This window comes from Fukomys damarensis, unplaced genomic scaffold (assembly GCF_012274545.1).
Source record: "Fukomys damarensis isolate Sample0158 unplaced genomic scaffold, DMR_v1.0_HiC HiC_scaffold_38, whole genome shotgun sequence".
Classification (NCBI taxonomy): domain Eukaryota; kingdom Metazoa; phylum Chordata; class Mammalia; order Rodentia; family Bathyergidae; genus Fukomys; species Fukomys damarensis.
In genome coordinates this window covers 65991567-66013272 of record NW_022900950.1, presented here as the reverse complement: position 1 = coordinate 66013272, position 21706 = coordinate 65991567, and the positions used below count along the sequence as shown (strand labels likewise).

General features: G+C 37.9%; 1 protein-coding gene across 9 annotated transcripts in view; it reads left to right on the top strand.

Annotated features, from left to right (window-relative positions):
- Ttc29 (tetratricopeptide repeat domain 29) overlaps positions 1-21706 on the top strand; it is a 210947-nt gene that overhangs the window by 90363 nt on the left and 98878 nt on the right. The gene's annotated exons all lie outside the window — the stretch shown is intronic.

The following is a 21706-nucleotide window of genomic DNA, read 5'->3' as shown; positions in this document are numbered from 1 at the left end:
ATCTTATTAGGAAATATATATTATATAATAAATAGATATTCTATAACAATAAAAGTATTAATATATTGAGCAAACATATTATGCCTAAAAAAATATATAAATAGTTGAAACACCAAATTGTTTACAGTGTTAATCGGTGAAAGTTGGAATAATGAATGACTTCAATTTTTTTTGGAGGGGACGGTAATGAATTCCACATTCCGAACATTTTCTACAATCAACATGTATTGATTTTGTATTTAAAAAATGAAAAAACTATTTTAAAGTCAACTGTTATTTCTTTCCATTACATTAAAATTTAAAGGCTTTGATCGATGTTGTGAGTAGGTTTTGCATGGATTGCTCATAGTAAATATCTTCTGCATGGGACTGGTTGTAGTATTTCAACAGCTCATCCCAACCCAAAACATGAAAGAAAAATTTGAAGTGCTCTCTCTGCCAATAATAAAAGAATTTAAAGATGATTGCTGATGGGAGTATGAATGTTGGAAGAATTTGGAGGGAGATTCTTGGTGGAGGGAGGCTCTTTGAAGAGAAGAAAGCTGAGATTTAGATGAAATAACCAAATAGCCATAGAGCCAGCAAGCAGATCTAAGCCTGAGTCCTGTTCTCTGCTACTGTTATTTGCAAAAGTGGAGTTGTCAGGATAATTTCACTTATTTTTCAAGTCTCACCATAAATCTCCCATACAAATTTTTAATATTCTCATCTGTCCTGTTTAGTGAGCTATTTATTGGCATAAATAATATTAATTATTCTTGTCCAGTAGAAATTCTTATTGACCAACCCTTGAAATTTCTTCTCCGCCTCTGGGCTAGTTGGGAATCAACATAGAGGTTGGGGAAGAACCAGGGGACACAGTAAGTAGAAGATGCAAGAGAAGTCTAGTTAGGAATGATCGAGTGCTCTGGAGTCTTTCCAGGGAAAAGGATCGAGAATGCACACTTCCTGTTTCTCATGTCCATCTCCATCTTCCTCTCCATTAACATAGACAAAGCCAGATGTGGTGGTGCACGTGGTGGTAATCCCAACACTCGGGAGGCTGAGGCAGGAGGATCACTGTGAGTTCGAGACCAGCCAGGACTACATAGTAGTTCCAAGTTAGTCTCAACTACATAGTGAGACCTTGTCTCCAAAACAAAACAAAACACCATAGACAATGGGGAAGATGGATTCTTCCTGTTATGACTTAACTATTCAGCTGAATTCATTTTGTTTTCTTTAGATGTTTTCCTCGCATCTTAAATACACCTTAGAATTAATGCACTTCTAAAATGGAAGTCATGTGAGTCTCAAAAGCAGCATATTACAACCTACTCATGTTATTCCTACAAACCCCAGCCAGTCTCTTCTTGCTACTGATACAGAGTTGCTGTCTCCTAGCAGCTCTGAGTAAAGACAAGGGAAAGAGCATTTGCTGTTTGTTAGATTTTCAGTTGAAAAAATCTGATCAGGGGAAAATGTTTAAAACTTTAAATGAAAAAGAAATAGAAGGTGGAAGAAGACAAGAACTTTCCTGTAGATATTAATTTTCTCAGTTGTCTTCTCACCCATTATCACAGCATAACGGAATGGTTAGACAGTGGTGGCGAACCAATGGCAGGTGTGCCGCAGTGGGCTGTTTGTATCATTGAAAGCTCTAAAGTGTTCACTATCACGGGGTTACAAGATTGGTCCCTAGAGTCACAGCATCTGACTCCAAATCCTGCTCCTGCTCCTTCTAAGCCTGTGACTTTGAGTGAGTTAATTAACCTTCCTTGTGCCTTGGTTTCCTCACCTGTAGCATAACTCAAGAGTAGTGGTGAAGGTTAAATGAGTTAATATATAGAAAGCACTCAGAACTGTGTCTGGGGCTGGGGATATGCTCAGTGGCAGGGCATTTGCCTAGAATGTTCTAGGCCTTGGCTCCAACCTCAGCACTGCAAATAAATTCATTCATTCATTCATTCATTCATTCATCCATTCAAAGAACTCTGGCACAAATGCTAATGAATATTAAATACTAAAAGTACGATTTCCTGTGTTAACACAAGGATGATGCTATTTGTGTGACTGCTGCTGCTGACTTATCAGATCATAGACAATTCCCTCAGCACCCCTGCTTTGTAAAATGAAGGTAATATTTATTAATATAGCGTGTTGATGAAAATTCCAATGGAATAGTAAAGAGATAATAGTTTATTGGTCCTTATTATTGCACTGCAAATGGTTTAACTATACATTTTTCCTAAATTTAATTAAACATATTCATTTTCCCTATGAGCTTATATTAGCTTACAGCAGAACAAGTGTTTATTATGTGCATTTTATAGGTTTATAATATCATAGATATTAAAAATAAACATTTTCTCCTAAAATATTATGTAAATAAACATTAATATTTGTCACAGGTTTCAAAGCCAAAATTACTTTTTAATTGTTTGTTATAATAGATGATGTGGGAATGAAAAGCACTATCCAGGCCATCACTGCAATCTTCAAAATTCACTTTAAACATATCAGAAAGATCACCACATTGGGACTCAGATGTCCTGCTTCTGGTGGTGGTTTTGTCACCAAGATATTGGACTTGGACAAATCACTATTCAGTTCCCTAAATGCCACCATTTTTCCATCATGATTGGTTGACAATAGGTCAGGTTGTACCAATTTGATCCAGAGGCCTGGAACCTGGCCAGCAGGGTGGCATGATCAGGCAATGGGCCTGACAGAGGGCTGGAGGAGAGTGTTGGCTCTGGTGGGGTGGCCTGGCTTTGGGACTCTTCATGACCATGCAGTTTGTATGACCTGGACCCAGGGATTTCATCTCTGTGTGCTTCGGTGCCCACATGTTTTAAAACTGGTACTAAGAATGCTTACTTGCAGAGTGTTAGGAAGGTTAAATCAATTAATGTACATGGGATCTTTGTCCTCAAGGAGCTTCCATCTCACTGGGAAAAGGCAGACAGTGAATTTTAACATAACAAACAGCCGTATTATATGGCACAGTAGAGGTGTGATTGAGAGTGGCAAGGAGAATGCTGGGGGGGTAGAAATTTTGAGCAGGTGATTAGAGAAAGACTCACAGAGACTGACATTTGGACAGACTAGTAGTAGAAAGTGCTGTTGAGCTTGGGACCATAAAGGGCCTTGCAAGGCATTTTTTCTGGTATAAAAGTTGTTCATTGAAGGCAAAGAAACAACATAAAATATTCAATATTAGGTATTGTTATCTATTGTAATTAAGTAGTGTGATGGAAAACAGGCAATGATTATAAGCAAAGCCGCATCGAGGAAAATAAAGTTGACATAAACATCCAAAGACCTGGGGCTGTATGTGGGAGAAAATATCTCTGGGCAACTGAGCCAGAAGGCAGTGAACTGTAAGTGAAGGTCAAGTTCAGCATGGTCGTGCTCAAAGAGATCCCACCAGCAGGCAAGCCACAGTGCTTGAGAACACAGAATTCCAAAGTCCAATAAATCCAACTCGAATTTTTTCTCCTTCACCAATTCGCTGTGTATCTTACAGCCAGTCACTCAAACTCTCTGCACTTTATATCATTGGGAATGTTGCTATTTATCTCAAAGCCTCTGTGGGGAACAAATACCCATCAATCTAAAACCCTACATACATGGAGGTTTTGCAGCAATGGCCATTGGGAAGTAACAAACAGCAAGTGACTAAGCCGCAGGCTCTGGGCTGGGACTCTTGACCCAGGCATACTGATGGCTGCAAGACAGGTGTCTAGCACAGTAAATAGGGAGCAGGCTGGGCACCAAGACAGAGATTTAACCAAGATTAGACAGGAAAGTAGCTCATATATATATACGGTGGGCTTGGTCTGCAGAGAAAAGGAAAAAGTCACTTGAACAAAGATTGTCAGTCAGGATATGGTTGCTGGCCAACTGCACTGATTCCACATTTCTACCCCGATGGGCCAAGAACAGACATTATTCTGGCAGAAAGGCAGCTTTTAAGTCAGCAAATGGACACATGTGGGAGGAGAACAGGGCTAAAGAAAGAAGGGCAGACTGGCAAGGTGTTCTAGAAATGATCTCTTTGATTCCTTCTGGGCTCCATAACTCTCAATTTCTAAGTATTGATAAGTAATTTGAAAATGCCAGATAAAATGGTAATTTCCTAGTTTAAGCAATAAAACCTAACGCTTACTATAAGAATGCTAGCAGCAATTTGTTTTGCCGTTTTATTTTCAGCTCGTTTGTTATTCCACACCTGATCAAAGGCATTGGCTGCAAAGAATAAAATAAATCATGGTTCTAAATAAACCACTAAAGAGTGTTAAATTGATTTAAGTGATTTGGGGAATATTAATATTTAAAACTCCTCTGTCCTATGCCTCTTTATGGCTACCTATAGCAATAATAACCAACATTTCATTCTACCATTCTTCATCTTATAATATTACACAGTAAACGGTGTACAAACATTATTTTTTCGCATTGCTACAGGAGTGTAGGAGTTCAGCTGATTATTTATGTTTAAATATCTTGAATTTTATTCAGTCAATAAAAGTATACTCGATTAATGCTTTATTATTCTCTTTGCATAGGTTGGGAAATAAAGGCAGTGTTTGTTCTTTATTCTCAAAGAAAACCTTGCTGCACACTCACATTCCTTTGCAGTAAACCGGATTGTAAGCAGAATTTATGTCGGTGTTAGTTCCAGTCTTGAGAAAGTTTGTGAGGGTCACAATTTTGCCTCTTTGGCTTATCTGAGAATATCTGCAACACGGCACAAGTGATGTGGGAAGCTTGTTTCTTTTGATACAGAGTGGGGAGGGAAAGTGTCCACAGGCCATACTATTAAAAAGACTACCGATGAATGCTCCTTGTGCATCACCCACAGTGGCTTGGAGTTGTCCCGGGTGCACAGTTTGACAGCCAGGTAGAGGAGCGGAGATGCACTGTGTGATAAAAACAACTCAGACATCTGGATCACAGCACAGACATTCAAAGGCATTTTGGAACTGTTCTCACATTTGTACTCACCCAGGTCCCCTGCGTGGTCTGGGGCTCCCTTGTCATTTTCTTCTCCATGTCAGTCCATGTCCATCTTTCCTTTGTACTTCGGCAACCTCCCCGTTCCTTGACAAGTCCCCTCCATCTGCTTCTGTGTCCGTGTGGCCCTTCTGCCATCCGGCCGTGGCTGAGGAGTTCTCCAGATGAAGAGCCGAGCTGCCCTCCCTGTCCCTGCCTCAGAGCAGTCTCCCGCCTGTCACTGCTCAGCGCGCTGCACCGTACTGGCTTGTTTTGTCAATAACCATTTATTTGTTGCTGGAATAGCAGCAGCCATTACATCTGACCTCCATGTTTCATCAATTATGGATAGATTATTGGATGCGAACATCTGCAAAAGCTTGCTGTTGAACTCACCTCCTGGCTGGGATTAGATAAAGTACTAAACTGTTGTTTATTGTCAGGCCAAAACTCTACTGGGGAGCCAGGGAATTCCAAGAGCAGCAGAGCCTCATCGGAAGGACCAAAAGTTGTCTCGTATCACTGCCATTTCCCTCAAGGTCCTGGCCATTTATTATTTACACTTATTACTAGTTGTTGTAACCTACTTGAGAAAAGCTCTCGGCAGCGTCCTGTTTCCAGTCTTTGTCGCTTCTGCCAGAATGGAAATGACTCATAAATTGTTTTCTTGTCTCTTCTGTCACTGTGAAAGGGTAATAGGTGAAGCCTGTCCTATGTGGGGCATTCAGACAAAGCCTTTTCTACCATGTTGTGTTTTAAAGAAATGTGCTCATGTAGCCTGATAGGAGAGCATGACATCGTGGGCCTGATTTAGGGTTTACCGATTTTACCAGATTAGCGGCCTGTGGCTGAAAGGATATCCCATTGTATAAAGAATATGCTTAAAATGTGTTTTGAGGCTTTCGTGGATTTCTGAGAAAAGGAAACCAGGGTGAATTTTTATTGAATCCTTCTTTCAATGAGAAAGAAATTCAGTCAGAGGGATTATGAATAGATAACAGCTTTGCTGCCAAGGGAGAGACAAATCTCCTCAAGATAACTGGTTCATGCAGAAATATAGAAATTTGCATGGTAGCAGTGTTTATTAAAACCTACTAGACCATCACTCATGAGTATAGAATAGCCCTGGAACCCCTCCTTTGAGCCCAGAAGCTATGTAGTTCAAGGCGACCAAACGGTGGGAAGTGGCTACTGGAGGGTGGGGGGACATTGTCATCGTGCTAGTGAGTTGCAGTGAAACTCTTCTGCCTCCCTTTGTTACCTTTGAACTGTGTCTGTCTCTCAGTACTTAGTAAAGAAAAAGAAAACATGTTGTGTATTCCATCCAAGATAGGAGGAATCATTCCACAAGGTACCATGATTGCTCCCTTTTGGCTCCATTTCTAATCCACCTCCCCACTTAACATAATGATCACCTAGGCTCATGATAGGAAAAACCTTACTCGTTTGCAATCCTAACTAGGAAAATCAAGCACGTGTTTAGAGAGGGTGTTCATGTCACTTCGGAATTTCTTTTAAGCCCTCCCTAGAAATCTGGCTTGTTTACTGTTACCTCAACTCTCCAGGGGTAGGAACTAACAATTTGTACAACTTCCCATTTGCCGTAGTTACAGACAGAACAAAGAAGGAGAGTAGACTGGTGAGATGGGAGGGTGGCGGAACTGGGAGCAAAACGAGAAAAAACAATGCAGGCTGAGGGAATGGCAAGTACTAGGGCAAGAGGCAGAAGGCCCTGATAGCAAAATGTCTCTGTGGATGGATTGCCCAGGGTCGCACACGTCCCCGCGAGTTATAAATGTTGATATTTTCTCCGTGGACAAAGTGAGTGACAACATACATTTTGTCAAGTTAGATTTGGCTGGCGCTTCTTTTAATTCAGTTTGCCATCGTCATCTTTGTTTTTCAGATGTAACAGCAAACTAATGTTTTTGGAAATGTTATGATAGGTATGATGAGATCATTTGTTGCACATAGTTTTCGTTCTTACAGAAACACTACCAACTGGAGTTTGAGATTTTTTTTTAGCTAAAAACAATACACCAGCAAAAAGCCTTTTTTTCTGTCTCATTCTGATAATGAAATTGTCTGTGTCTATTGGCCTCTTTCTCTTGCCGTAGAATCACCTTATATAGTAATCATGAAGGGATAACGGCTTGAAGTTATTTATTTACCATTTTAACTCTAGACAGCCATTTTGTCTCTTGGTACTTCTCAGTTTTATTCCTTAGGTTCAAGGAAGAGATCCATTCAGATTATGTCAAGTGAGGGAGATGAGTGTGAAGATTCCTGTGGTGACAGGCAGACCCTAATCCTGGACCCCTAGGAGCAGCACACAGTGGTTCTCAACTGAAACCAACAGATTCTTGGGAAGTGGCAGATCCTTGGAAAATGAGAGGCTGAATTTTCTTATTGTCGACTCTGCTGTCATGACTGTCACTCACTGGATATGCATTTGTTTTTCAACACCACCTCATTCTCCCTTTACTAATTTACAACTGCTCTGAATATTCTGAGAGGATCCAATTGAACTACCTCACCACTCAAATATTCCACTGAACAGACTTTTTATATCAGACTACTTCACAGATTTCTGGACTGCCTATAAATCGACTACCCTTTGGTCAACAGCCTCTAAGCAACATATAAAACAAAGGCTCCAGTGGAATTCCTCAGCAGGAGGTTAAGGGCGAGGAAATTTTTTTTCTTTCAAAGAGCTATAAAGATAACTCATACTCTGATTGGACCAAACATGATAAATATGTCCCTGCTTTCTGATTTACAGTAGCAAAAGTAACAACTGAGAATTAGAATAAAAAGTTTTCAGCAACATGTGCCTTGCTGAAATTATAGTGACCAGTTTTAGTCCAATTTACTATTGAGGAAAACGTTTACTTCTGCATATTGAATTCTATCTCATTATTTAGAGGCCTGAGTGTCAACTGTATATAGGTTATGTAGAGGGAGAGTTTTAAATGAAAGAAGATTCTTGGAATTTTTCTGAAAATATATTTCTGTGCTTGCAGCTGTTCACAACACAGTGGAAACTCCTAGCACGTGTAAGATTAATTAGAAGTTCTAATTCAGGCTATGAGACATAAGCAGAACCTTGAATTTTTATCACATTCTTAAAAATTTCTTGACTGTAAAACAAACACTTGCTATTTTTGAAGAGCACTGATCACATTAGTTGCTACTTAATATTAATCAAATAGCACTGTAAATTCAGGTCTCCTAACTGACACCTATTCCAATGTAGGGACTTTTTTAAAAAGCAGTTCTTTAAGAATATACCAGACCCTTCAAATGAGGAGGAAATATAAAAAGAAAACTTTAAATGAATTTAAGTGTCTCATCACTTTGCAAAAAATGTTTAAAGAAAAAAAAATTGATCAGGGATATTTAAGCCACAGAAAAACTACTGAAAATGATTAAGGAATACTTTAAATTACTAAATATATCAATATAAAGTCCAAATGTCCAAATATTATCTTTGAACAGGAGGATTGCAGGTCATTTGATCCAACCCTCTCATCTTAAAAACCTGGACACAGAAGCACAAGTTTACCAAGTGACTTGCCTGGGGTCACACGATGAGCTTGCGACAGATGAGAAACTAGAACCCATGTGTTCTAACACCCAGTCCATGTCCTATGTGTCGGGCAGTGTGAGCAGTCAGTGTGTGGCAGATGGTCTAAATGATGAGTAATGGCTTTAGGGGAAAAAGGGGTACGCACTCCAAGTGATCAATGTGAGTAATAGTAAGGATAGACTACTTCCACCATTAAGAGGATAGTTTTAGCAGAATGCCAAATATTGAACTACTTTGTATATGGCAGTTTACAAAGAGGAACATTCAAACTGTCCTCAGTATCCATTCAAGATAACATATCTGTGCAAAAGAATTGTGTGTATTGCACATTTTGATGTACATCTATGCTTTTTCAGAAATGCATAAGAGCCGTAAGTGATGTGAGAACAGTTTTATTTATGCCCATTTTGATCATCTTCCACCAGTGTCTATTGCTAGCTTCAGAAAATACCCCTGAATGCTGTGCTGCCCAGTCTGGTTCTGAGCCTGTTACTGCAGTGCTTGTCAGAAATCATTAGCCACTGATTTCTTTGACTAATGTTGCAGTTGATTGTCTGAATCATGTTCAGACGCTGTAAATGAGGCAGAAACATCTTTTCTGCTCACCAACTGTGAAATGGCTAAAAGGGGCTAGATTGCCAGGAATCAGAATAAATGTGTTTCCAATAAGATTTGACAATGATTTCAAGCTCAAAATGGCAAACTTGATTTTTTTATTTCTGTGTTTCTTGTTGCACAAGTATAAATCTGTATCACTGTCTTTTCCCCCCTCAAAGTGATGCACTGTATTGAGAGCAGTGCTGAACTTTTGCTATGAAATGGCATAACTTGAGGTTTGTGTACAGGATGTATAACACAATGTTAGCTGTATACTTTTTATGGTGGGCAAAGAGTAACAAGGTAAAAAGTGCACCCTAGGCAAAAGACTCATAACTTCTCATTTACAGACAAACCTGTTGGATGTGCTTTATGGTTTGACAAACAATTTTGGGGATAGGTAGGTTTATTTAGACTCTTCTAGTACTCTTACACTTGTGGAAAAAAACTAGAAATAAAGCATTAAATTGTGGCTCAATTGTAGTGGCTTCATTCTCACTTATTTCAGAGTCCACTGTTTGGCTTTATAAGTTTTGGGGTGCAGGAAAAACAGCCATCTTTTGATATTGGGAGGACTACTACATGAAGAAGGATGGATTTTTCTTGTTGCCCCCCGAAGGCAATCTTGGCTAGCAGGTGCAAGTTACAGATCTTGCCTCAACTTAACCAATAGTTTTCTCATGTAACTCTCCAGTGATTGAGTGGCCAGCCTCCCAAGGGAATCGTTTCCAATCATGAAAATTGTTCAAGCGGAGGCTACATCAGGGTTTTGCAACAGTGACTCTACTGACGTTTTAGGCTAGATAATTCTTTGTGATGCAGGTATATGGTGTGCATTGTATGGTGTTTAACAGCATCCCTGGCCTTAAACCATCGCATTCCTGTAGCACCTTCTCCCGTCACAACAACATAAATGTCTCCAGACCTCACCTAATGTCCTCTGGTAGGGACAACATAAACCCTATTTAAGTATTATCAAGCTAGATATGCACTAGGGAAAAGTAAGCCATTGTTTCATTCAAATCTTTAGTATGTACTGCTATGTACCTCATCTTATGGAAACCTTATAACATCCCTTCTAGGTAATCTTAATTAATATCTATTTTACAACTTAAAAAATGTTTCAGAGAGATTAAGTTACTTGACACATGTCACTCAGCTCAGTAGTAATGCTGCCATCTCCTATATTTGGAGAAAATTTGAACACGCAGAGGGAGATTTGATTATCCCATAAAGCCTATTGTGTGCCCTCAAAGCAATACTAGATCTCAATACTACATCAACTAAATAAGGGGAGATCGGCAAATTTGAAAAAAGGAATGAATATTTTAAAAACATAAAAAAAGGATTAGTCTCCATTGAAATTTTTGCAAAGTTAGAAAATTCCCATTTGAAATGGGCTACATTCTAGAACTTATTTCACATGGTGGTTTCTGTCAGTTATTTTCCCACCAAACAGTGGCAGTGTAACCACCCCAAACCAGAGCCCTTAAAGCTTCACATAAATGCCATGTGAGGGCCAAGCCACGCATGCTCAGTGAGGTGCCAGCAGGAGGAAGAATTTTTCTCCTTTCCTTAGCCACAGAAATAGTTGCATACAATTTTGAGCACTTGGAAGAATGGGGACTAAGGCAACCAACTGCACCATCTTGACTGTGGTATATCTTAACCAAACACATTGAACTGCCCTGAAATTACAAGACAGAAACTAGAATTTTTTTAAAGTCCCTCAAAAGACTACATTTATAAGTATGTAGAATAAAGGGACAAAAGTTAATGACAGGCCATATCTTCCATATGATAATCAAACTCTTAGGACTGGGAACTTAGCTCAGTAGTGGAACACTTGCATGCATGGGGCCCAGAGATTGGTCCCCAGCATTACAAGACAATAATAATAATGCCAATGATGATAATAATATTTTTTATTTGTGATTGAAAGGATAAATTGTGGGTTAAAAGTTCATCACTTAATATTATCAAATAAACCTACAATCATGTTGTCCGCATGACTAGACAAATGAACTCCAGAGCAAATTTTTCTGCAACATATCATTGCTTCTTTGTATCCTGGTAAACATTTTTTTCTCATTTTATAATTCATTTCAACTCCAAATGTTTGCTTAAGCTACCCACTGACTGCTAACCTCATTCCCACTCCTATCATTCATTTAAAATCTAGATTGTTTCTCTTCTCATCCACATCCTTCCCAGTTGCATTTTCTCCATAGCTCTTTTGAATATCTGAAGTTCACCCATTTATTTATTTCATTATCAATGATTGCCTCCCTTGCCTAAATGTAATGTAAGCTCACTGAGGGCAGAGACTGCAAACGATTGACTGCTGTTTCCCAGCACCTAGAACAAAGCTTGACTCTTAGAAGACACTCATTTTGGGGGTAATGATTTTGTGTCTTTGGACTAAATTTTTAGAACTGTATATAGACTCACCACACTAAATAAGTCTTATTCCTTTCAATAGTAAATTCTTCAAGAGCCAGGATATAATTTAATCTCTAGTAGCCACACTAATGGAATGTACTGGAAAAGATCTTTGTATAATACTTTGGTTCTGAGGTTTGGCTAACAGAAAGAAACTGATAACAAAATAGAATAAAAATAGTGAACAGGGGCCAGGGATTTGGCTTAGTGGTGCTGTCACCTGCCTGGCAAGTGCAAGGTCCTGAGTTTGATACCCGGTACCAAAAAAAAAGTGTACAATTCCCTTTGTAGGTATCATTTCTGCTGTTAACATATTCCCCTCCTCACTTTCTCTATCTCTTCCATTCTACTGTGATAAGAAACATCACATCTATCCCTGGTACCAAAAAAATGAAAAAGGAAGAAGAAAGAAAGAAACACACAGAAAAGCATGTGGAGCTTCTAGAAAACCCAAAGTTACAAAAGTAGACAAGGGAAGAAAGATGGAAATAAAAAGAAACTAAAAATCTGTAAAACACTGTAAACCTCCATAAGAGATCCTATAAAAGGTTGGATTTCAGGACAAGGCTGACGTTTTATTCACCTTTTGCCCCAAAGTATCCTAGCATGCATAATCCAGATTGTTTCATTCCACTTTGTTAGACTGCATAAACCACCATGAAGAAGAAAAGATTGGGGACAAGCATTTTATTTTTAAATCTGAAACTTCCTTTGGCAGAGTTAATGATCTTTGAGTTATTCAAATGTAAGTATGAATTAGTTTAACCAACTGCTATTCTTCCATTACTTAGCTGAGGGCATTTCCCTGGGGAAATGCAAGTTACAGGAGACGCACTGTTCAGCTCTCCATCCTCTGAGACAAAACAGCCAACACCCACAACTTAAAACAGATTTCTTTTTAGCTCACAGTTGCAGAGGTTTCAGTCCATGGTAAGCTGGCTGCAAGGCAGAAACCTCATGGCAGAAAGGCTTGGTGGAGGCACGTTGGTCAGTGTGTGGCAGCTAGGAAGCATAGCAGGTTAGAAAAAGCCAGAGAGGAAAGGGCCAGGAACCGGGAAAGGTCACACCTCCACCTGCTTCTTCTGACCAGGTCCCACCTTCTTATAGTCTGTTCAGCTCATGGACGATTTCATCCACTCATGAATTTAGTGTCCTCACAATCTAATCACCTTTCCAAGAGTTCCTTAATACAAACTGGCAAGCAAGAGTAACTAGCAAAGGAGGTATATGCAAAGGCTAAAGGATAAATGCCAAATATTTCAGAATTTTTCCCAAGGCAAGTCTTTCATCCAGGGAAAAGAGAGAAAGTTTTCCACTATTATCTTCCTCTTTTTTTTTTTTTTTTTCCTAGTACCAGGGATCAGGGATCGAACTGGGACCTTGTGCTTGCAAAGCAGGCAGCAGAACTACTGAGCTAAATCTTTTTGTTCTAAGCGTGAAATGAGAAGCAAACTGGAAAAGGCTGGTACGAAGAATCCTTGTAATGACAGAATTTTTCTGTATCTTGGTTAGTGTTGGTTACACAAAATCATCCTGTGATACAACATACATGCACCCTCACATGAATGCCTGTAAAATGGTGAAATTTGAAAAAGGCTGGTAGATCATGACAATGCCAGTTCCCTGGTTGTAATATTATCCTGTGATGGTGTAAGAAGATAACATCAGGGGAAAACTGGGTGAAGAGTATAAAGGATTTGTCTTTATTATTTCCTGCAACTGCATGAGACTTTACAATTATCTTTTTAAAATTTTCAAAGCAAACTAGTTGGGACAGCATTTCCTTAGAATGACAGGCTGAGCAGAGTTTTCCATCTAATTTAGAAATGCTAGATCTGGAGCAATAGTCATCAGAATGGTTTAAACTTTGAATTGTGAAAGTCAACACTAAGCACTATGATTGCTAGAATTCTTTATGTTTAGTGTTGTATAAAAGAAAGGGTGGGTAGCAGCAAAGGAATTTCAGCCAGGTCGGAGAAAAGGAAAACAGAAGAAGGTAGGAAAGGAGATAAATGCCAAGCAGTTTGGATTTCTTTGATTTGAAGTACTCTCATCTCCTAACTGATAGCCTTAAGCACTGAAAGGGAAGAAGATAAAAGGATGCTTGATATTGTTAAAATTAAAAATACCTTTCTATGTGTCTCTTAAGGAAATTAAAGTTCATGCACACAACTTATTCTAATACATTTTAAAATCTTGATCCTGCCAGAGAACAAGAATAATTTTCTACTCTCAAATAAATGGAAAGATGGATGGGTGAATATATAGATAGATACACACATACATACCCTGTTCATTTCGTTGGCAGGCGACCTAAATCCAGTGTTCACTTGAAGGCTATTTTAGTGAAAGAAATTAATGAACTTTAAAATTTGATTTTGCAGCAAACGATTCTTCAAAGAACGTGCAGCACGTTGCCAGCCAGCATTATTCTTTTGCACGTATTCATTTTCTACCTTAAATATTCCTCCAATTTTTTTAATTTAGGTGACCAATCGTAATTTCTCATTTTAAGAAGTTGGATTTTATTTGAAAATTTTTCTCAAGTACCTCAGTTTCATTTTGATGAGAAAAGAGCCTATTGTCTCTAAAGTCTAATAAAATCATTTTCAAAGCTTTGTCTCCAACTACTCATTGAAATTGTTGGAGCACGTGGGTGGAGTGACCATACACTACTAAATGTTTACTAGATACACGGACTGACTCTCCCAATTTCTCCAACCTTATTACCATTCAGTTTTGTGTCTGCTTAAATTTACATAGCAGCACACTGATTTTTGTTTGCCTCTGTCTTTTGACAAAAAAAGATTATATTCATTGCCGATAAACTCTAAAGATACGAGTTTTCAATCTATATGCTTTGCACCTGAGGATTTTTTATTTTCACTTCTTTTTAATTTGCAATGATAGATTTTAACTATCCAGATGGTAGATTCATTTCCAATATTTTGCATGACACAGGGATATCCACTCAAGCATAGTAGATCTTTCAGATTTCTACACTGTATTTTCACACTCGAAGTATTCTTTGTAAGAATGATTTTTCTCTTTGTCTAACTTATCTATTTGGTTTGAGTTAATCAATACCTACTAATTTGTAGAGTATGCCTTACTTACTTTAAAAAATGGGTAAAGTAACAATATCAGTGCAAAACAGAATCTTATACAAAATTCCTAATATCGCATTATTGTCTGGCTTAATTTTTTTTTAATTTGAATGAGACCGTCTTAGTCTTTTTAGTTTGAACTACACATCTGCCCAGCCTGCTGGGTTTTGCCCTGTATTCCCTTTATGATCTCACCTGCATGAATGCCCTCTCTCTAGAGCCCATGTTTCTGCATAGCAGAGGCTCTCTCTCTGATTTAAGCCAGCTCTTCCACGAGACCCCCAGTGCAAATTTCATGTAATTGACTGTTTTTCTGTTTGCTAATAATGAAATATATTCTTCCAACTTTTTATACATTTCCTGCCTTAAGGTCAGCTGTTTAAGGAAATACCCAAACTCTCTTAAGCTACAAATTAAATGTGTTGTCCTTATTTTGCGGAGGAAGATTCCCACCAGGGATTCTTCACTGGTATCTGGTGAGCAGAATCCCATATAATTCTGGTCCTACGGATTATATGGCATTCTCTGTGACCTCCTGGTAGCCACATAACAACTCTCAGAAGTAAGTTTTCTGTTTTACTTCTAAAGAAATTAAATCTAAAGAACTCTCCTGGCCCTGATGTATTGGATATGGAAGAGCTGGTCTTCAATGCAAGCCTTCTCATTCTGCAGTTGGGGTTCACTCTAGTAGACTGTATGTGTCTCCATGGAGAGGCTACTGTAGAATGAAGTTGTCATGAAGACAAAAGCCTACCTTAAAATGTTTTGTGTGTTTGTTGCCCCTGCTACGTCCTGGAATGTGGCACACTGATGGTTGGGCTAGGATCCATCAAAACTTGAGCACCTACCCTATAATTCATGGGCTGAAAAGCCACACTTGGCAAATACTATGTGGCAATTCTGAATGCTACTGTATGCCAGACCATGTGAGAGAATCCAGCGTGAGCACAATTTAAACCCTAGAGAAATCTGTCTTCAGCTATTGCTCGTCCACATAGTTGTATCAAGCCAAAGTCCGCACCGCAAAGCAGTAAACGCCTTATGGTGGCAGATGTGTTTCTATCTATGTAGGAATTCCTAGGATCTACCTAGGGACAAGTAATAGTATTTGCTGAAGAAAAAAAAAAAGAAATATTTGGGCTTGAGGTATCACATTCAACCCTTACTTGTACGTTTTAGAATCTCATCTAAAAATATATGGACAAAAATAAGGCACTAGAAAATATCTTCCTAAATATTTGATACTTGGATTCAACAAGGTCTCTTATGAATTCAACAAATTTAAGTGCTCCCCACCCCAGAAAGTCCTGTATGAACTCGCATCAGTTTAAACAGGTTGTTGTCAGCTGTGTGAGACAGATTGAAAACAATATTCTCAGATTTATACAAGATTTCATTAGCAGGCTTAAAAATAAGAATCAAGGTTAATAATAGCACAACACTTTCAAAAGTGAAAAAAGAATAGATTTTTAATATTCTTATCATTAAAAATTACAAATTGGAGAGTGACTGGTATATTAATTAGCTCAATTAAATCTTTCTACAATGAATACATAGAACAAAATGTTATACTGTATCTGTATTATCACTTGCTGATTAAAATTAGGCAAATGCTTCTAAAGTATAAAACATCCATAAAAATTGAACTTCACAGGCTTAGCAGGAATTAAAATGCTAGATTAATATGTGTGTGTGTGTGTGTAAATATATCCATGAATAAGTTTTAGCATTAGCATTATGTCAAGCAGTCACTTTTTTTTTCTATATTGGTACATTTTAGGTATACAATACAGTTACATTCAGGCCCGGGCATGGTGGCACACACCTGTGATCCCAGCACTCGGGAGGCTGAGGCAGGAGGATCACTGTGAGTTCAAGACCAGCCTGGGCTGTATAGTGAGTTCCAGGTCAGTCTCAACTACATAGTGAGACCCTGTCTCAAAAAAACAAAAAACAAAACAAACAAACAAACAAAAAACCAATACAGTTGTATTCATCACTGGGATCTTGTACCTTTACATGATATATCTTGATTCTTATTCTTTCCCCATTCCCCTGCCCTCTCTTCAACCCCCCACCCTTCCCTATTTACAGAGACTTTGTTTTCATTTTTTCCCTTTTCTCTTATTTTTTCTTTTCCCTTCTTAGCTTTCCCCTCCCCTTCCCAGTTCCCCTACCCCTTTGAACATTTTTTTCCTATTACACAATCTCAGTTGTACATTTTGATTCTTATTTAAACTTTTAGTTTATCACATCAGAGAAACTATTTGGTATTTACACATGTGTGTCCTATTAATTTCACTTAACAGTATGTCCTCAATGTGCATCCACTTAGCTATAAATGACTCTAGTTTCTCGTTCTTTATGGCTGATAGTACTCCATTTTATTTTTTTAAAAAGTCTTCTTTATCCAGTCTCCAGTTGATGAGCAATTGGACTGTTTCCAAGTTTTAGCTATTACAAATTTTGCCGCTATAAACATGGGTGAGCATATATCATTGTGATATGATTCTTTTAATTCTTTTGGAAAGATACTGAGCAGTGGAATAGCTGGGTCGAATGTAACCTCTAATCCTAGTTTTGTGTGTGTGTGTGTGTGTGTGTTTGAGGTATCTCCATATTGATTTCCACAGTGGTTGCACCAGTCTACACTCCTATCAGCAGTGGAGCAGGGTTCCTTTCTCCCCACAGCCCTCCCAGCATTTGTTATTGGTTGATTTTTGGACAGCAGCCATTAATTCTGGGGTCAGGTGGAATCTCAGTGTTGTTTTCATCTACATCTATCAAATGACCAGTGATGTTGAGCAATTTTTCATATGTTTATTTGCTGCTTTTACTTCTTTGTTTCAGATATGTGTGTTCATTTCAGATGCCCACTTTTGAATTAGGTTTATAAATTTGAGGGGTCTAATTATTTTTAGTTCTTTATTCTGGATAGGAGGCCTTTGAGGAACAGCTGGTAAAATTTTTTTTCCCGACATTGTAGGTTGTCTCTTAGCTCCATTGGTGGTTTCTCTTGCAGTGTAGAAGCTTTTTTTAAAAATGAGATTCCAGTTGTGATTCTTTATGCTAGTTCCCATGGTACAGAAGATTTGTTCATTGTCTTTTCCTATGCCAATGTCTTCAAGAGTTCTATCTAAATTATCTTCCAGAAAGTTTAATGTTTCTGTTTTAACATTTAGATTGTTAATCCACTTGGATTTTAGTTTAGTGCATGGTGAAAGATACGGGTCTAGTTTTAATATTTAGCATGTTGAAAGCCACTTTTTGCAACACCATGTGTTAAAGAGGCTATCCTTCCTCTAGTGAGGATGATTGGCTCCGTTGTCAAAGAAGAGGTAGCTGAGTATGTCTGGTGTTGTTTCTGCATTTTCTAATCTACCTCTACTGATTCTTGGGCCTCTTTCTTTGCCAGTACCATGCTGTTTTTATCACAGTGGCTTTGTAGTATAGTTTCAAGTTGGGAATTGTGATACCCACAGCCATGTCTCTTTTGCCTTGAAATGCTTTTGCTATTCTAGTTCTCTCTGGTTCCAACTGAATTTTTGGATTGTTTTCTCTAGTAAAATATATTGTTGGGATTTCAATTGAATTGCAATGAATCTGTAAAGCAGTTTTGGAAGTATGGCCATTTTCACTATATTGGCTCTTCCTACCCAGGAAAAAGGGATTTCTTTCCATTTTCTTCTATTCTCTTTGATCTCTTTTTTTCAGAGTGTTGTAGCTCTCATTACAGATGTCTTTTGCTTCTTTCATTAGAAAGATTCCTACATATCTCATTTTTTTGGATGTTATTATGAAAAGAATCATCTCTCTAATTTCTCTCTCAGTGATTCTGTTATTTGCGTGCAAGAAGGCTACTGATTTTTGAGTGTTGTCCTTTGATTCAGCTACTCTACTGAATCTGTCATTTAAGTCTGGAAGTCTTTTGGTGGAGTTTTTTGGGTCTTCTATGTAGAGTATCATATCATCAGAAAATAATGACAGTTTAACTTCTTCCTTTCCTATCTTTATTGCTTTTATTTCATTCTCTTGTCTGATTGCTTTGGCTAATATTTCCAAAACTATATTGAACAGGAGTGTTGACAGTGGACTTCCTTGTGTTATTCCTGATTTTAGTGTGAAGGTTTTCAGTTTTTGAACATTTAGTATGATAATGGTTTTTCATAGATAGGCTTTATGAAGTTGAGATATTCCAGTTTTCTACAGGTTTTTTATCATGAATGGGTGTTGAACTTTGTCTAATGCTTTCTCTGCACCTATTGAGATGATCATATGGTTTTTGTCTTTGACTCTGTTAATATAGTGTACTACATTTATTGATTTATATATGTTGAACCATCCTTGCATCCCTGGGATAAATCCAACTTGGTTGGGTTGTATGATCTTCTTGATGACTGTCTGTATTCTGTTTACCAGTATCTTATTGAGGGTTTTTGCATCTTTGTTCATTAGTGAGTTTGGCCTATAATTCTCTTTCTTGGTTGGATCTTAACCTGGTTTGGAAATAAAAGAACACTTGCTTCTAGGAATGAATTTGGAAGTATCACTTCCCTTTCAATTTCACTGAAAAGTTTCAAAAGTAGTGGCTGTAGTTCTTCTCTAAATGTTTTATGGAATTCAGCTGTAAAGCTATAAAGACCTGGGCTTTTCTTTGTTGATAAAGTTTTAATTATGTTTTCAACTTCATGGATTATAATTGGGGTGTTTAGAATTTTTATATCTTCTTTGTTCTACTTTGGTAATTCATATGTATCTAGAAATCTGTCCATTTCTTCTGTATTTTCCATTTTATTAGAGTACAGTTTCTCCAAGTAAGTATTGATGATTCTCTGGATTTCTCCTGGATCTGTTGTGACTTTACCTTTTTCATTCCTAATTGCATGGATTTGAGCCTTTTCTTTCCTTTTTTGTTTTGTAAGGTTAGCTACGAGTTTATTGATTTATTTATTCTCTCAAAAAACCAACTCTTCAATTCATTGATTTTTTTTTGTGTTGTTTTCCTAGTCTCCATTGCATTGATTTCTGCTCTGATTTTAATAATTTCCTCCCTTGTTCAAGCTTTGGGTTTGTCTTGCTCTTACTTTTCTAGAAGCTTAAGATTCAGTATTAGTTTGTTTATTTCAGCTCACTCTGTTTTTCTTGTGTGAGCATTCACTCCTACCAATTTCCCTCATAGATTTGCTTTTATTGTGTCCCAGAGATTCCTGTATGTTGTATTGGTACTATCATTAAATTGTAAAATCTTTCTAATTTCTTTCTTAATTTTCCCTGTGATCCACTGGTTGTTCAGGAGAGTGTTATTCAATTTCCATGAGTTTATGAAGTTCTTGCGGTTTTCTTTGCTATTGATCTCCAATATAATTGCACTATGGTCTGATAATATACATAACTTCAACTTCTTTGCGTTTATTTAAATACGTTCTATGAGCTAGTATGTGGTATATTTTGGAGAATGACCCATGTGCAGCCCAAAAGAACATATTCTCTGATTTTGTGGTGTGGAACATTCTGTAGATGTCTATTAAGTCCATTTGTCCAAAAGCTTGGTTGAGTTCTAGTATCTTGTTGTTGATTTTTTGTTTAGATGATCTGTCTATTTGTGACAATGGGATATTGAGTTGCCCCACTACAATTGTATTAGTGCTTATTTAGTTTTTTGTGTCCCTTAATATTTGTCTTGTATAGTTGGAGGCATTAGTATTTGGTGCATATATATTTATGATTGTCATCTCTTCCTCTTCTGTTGTTCCCTTTACAAGGATGTAGTGACCTTTTTTGTCTCTATTAATTAATTTTGGTTTGAAATATACTTTGTCTGCAAATAAGTTTGCTACCCTTGCTTTTTTCCAGGTTCCTGTTGCATGGAGAACTGTTTTCCATCCTTTTACTTCAGTCTATGAGTTTCTTTTCGAACTAGGTGTGTTTCTTGTATATGGCATATTGTTGAATTTTGCTTCTTAATCCACTCTGCCAGTCCTGAAATCACATATTTTTTTTATCTGTTTCTATTCTAGAGTCTCTAATCATGTCATTCATTCTGCTCACCATCTCTGTAGTTATCTTGGAAATTTTTTTCTGTTTTGAATTTTTCTAGCACCTCATTTATCTGTTGTGTTACTTCCTGTGCTATCAGTTCAAAAAGTCCAGGTGATTGATTATCAGACTTTTCCAGCTCATTTCCTTCAGAATTTGCCTTTGATGAACAGGCAGCCTTTGTTTGTGCTTGTGCCTTGCTTGAATCTCTTCTCATTTTTTTGTTGTTGTTGTTGGCAGTGTCCTTGGTTTAATTCCTGGATTAATACTTTGATCTTCCTGTTATAGCTTGTCTTTAGGTTTTGAGTATCTAATTACTATGAGGGAATAACATTTTCATTATACCAGGAAGGACAACTGATTAAATCAATCACAACACTTTAGCCCAAGTAATACAATGAGCAACACAATGGTATCAAGCACAGCTTAGAAAAATGGCAATTTGTGGTCATTATTAATCAATCACCTTTAACTATGCAAATTAAATCAAAATCGAGGTAGAACTCAGAACAATGGCCTTTATGACCCCCTGTGCCTCTGTGGTATGAATCCAAGTACCAGCCCAGACAGCGGGCTAGAGGCAAGTGTGTGGGGGTGTGTTGCAGGCACCCACAGGGCTGTGCCTCTCACCATTCCAGAGCCCAGAGGGCTGGGGCTGTGATCCGAGGCGAGCTCCACAGGCTGCACCACTCACTGTTCCTCTGCCCAGGCCTCAAGCAGTCACTTATCAACCACATGAAACTCAGGTTTAAAGAAGTATCACAATGGCCTCATTGAAAGTATTTTCCAAATATTAACTTTAAAGTGAAGATAAATATCAATTTGTCCTTAATACATAGCCCTTGGAGGCTGACTCATTCATGCAGTAGCACACAGGGCATATTTATGTCACCCACAGCACACATACTGACTCCATCTCTGAAATGCCATCAGATGATATTCACTAATTCTTTCCTAG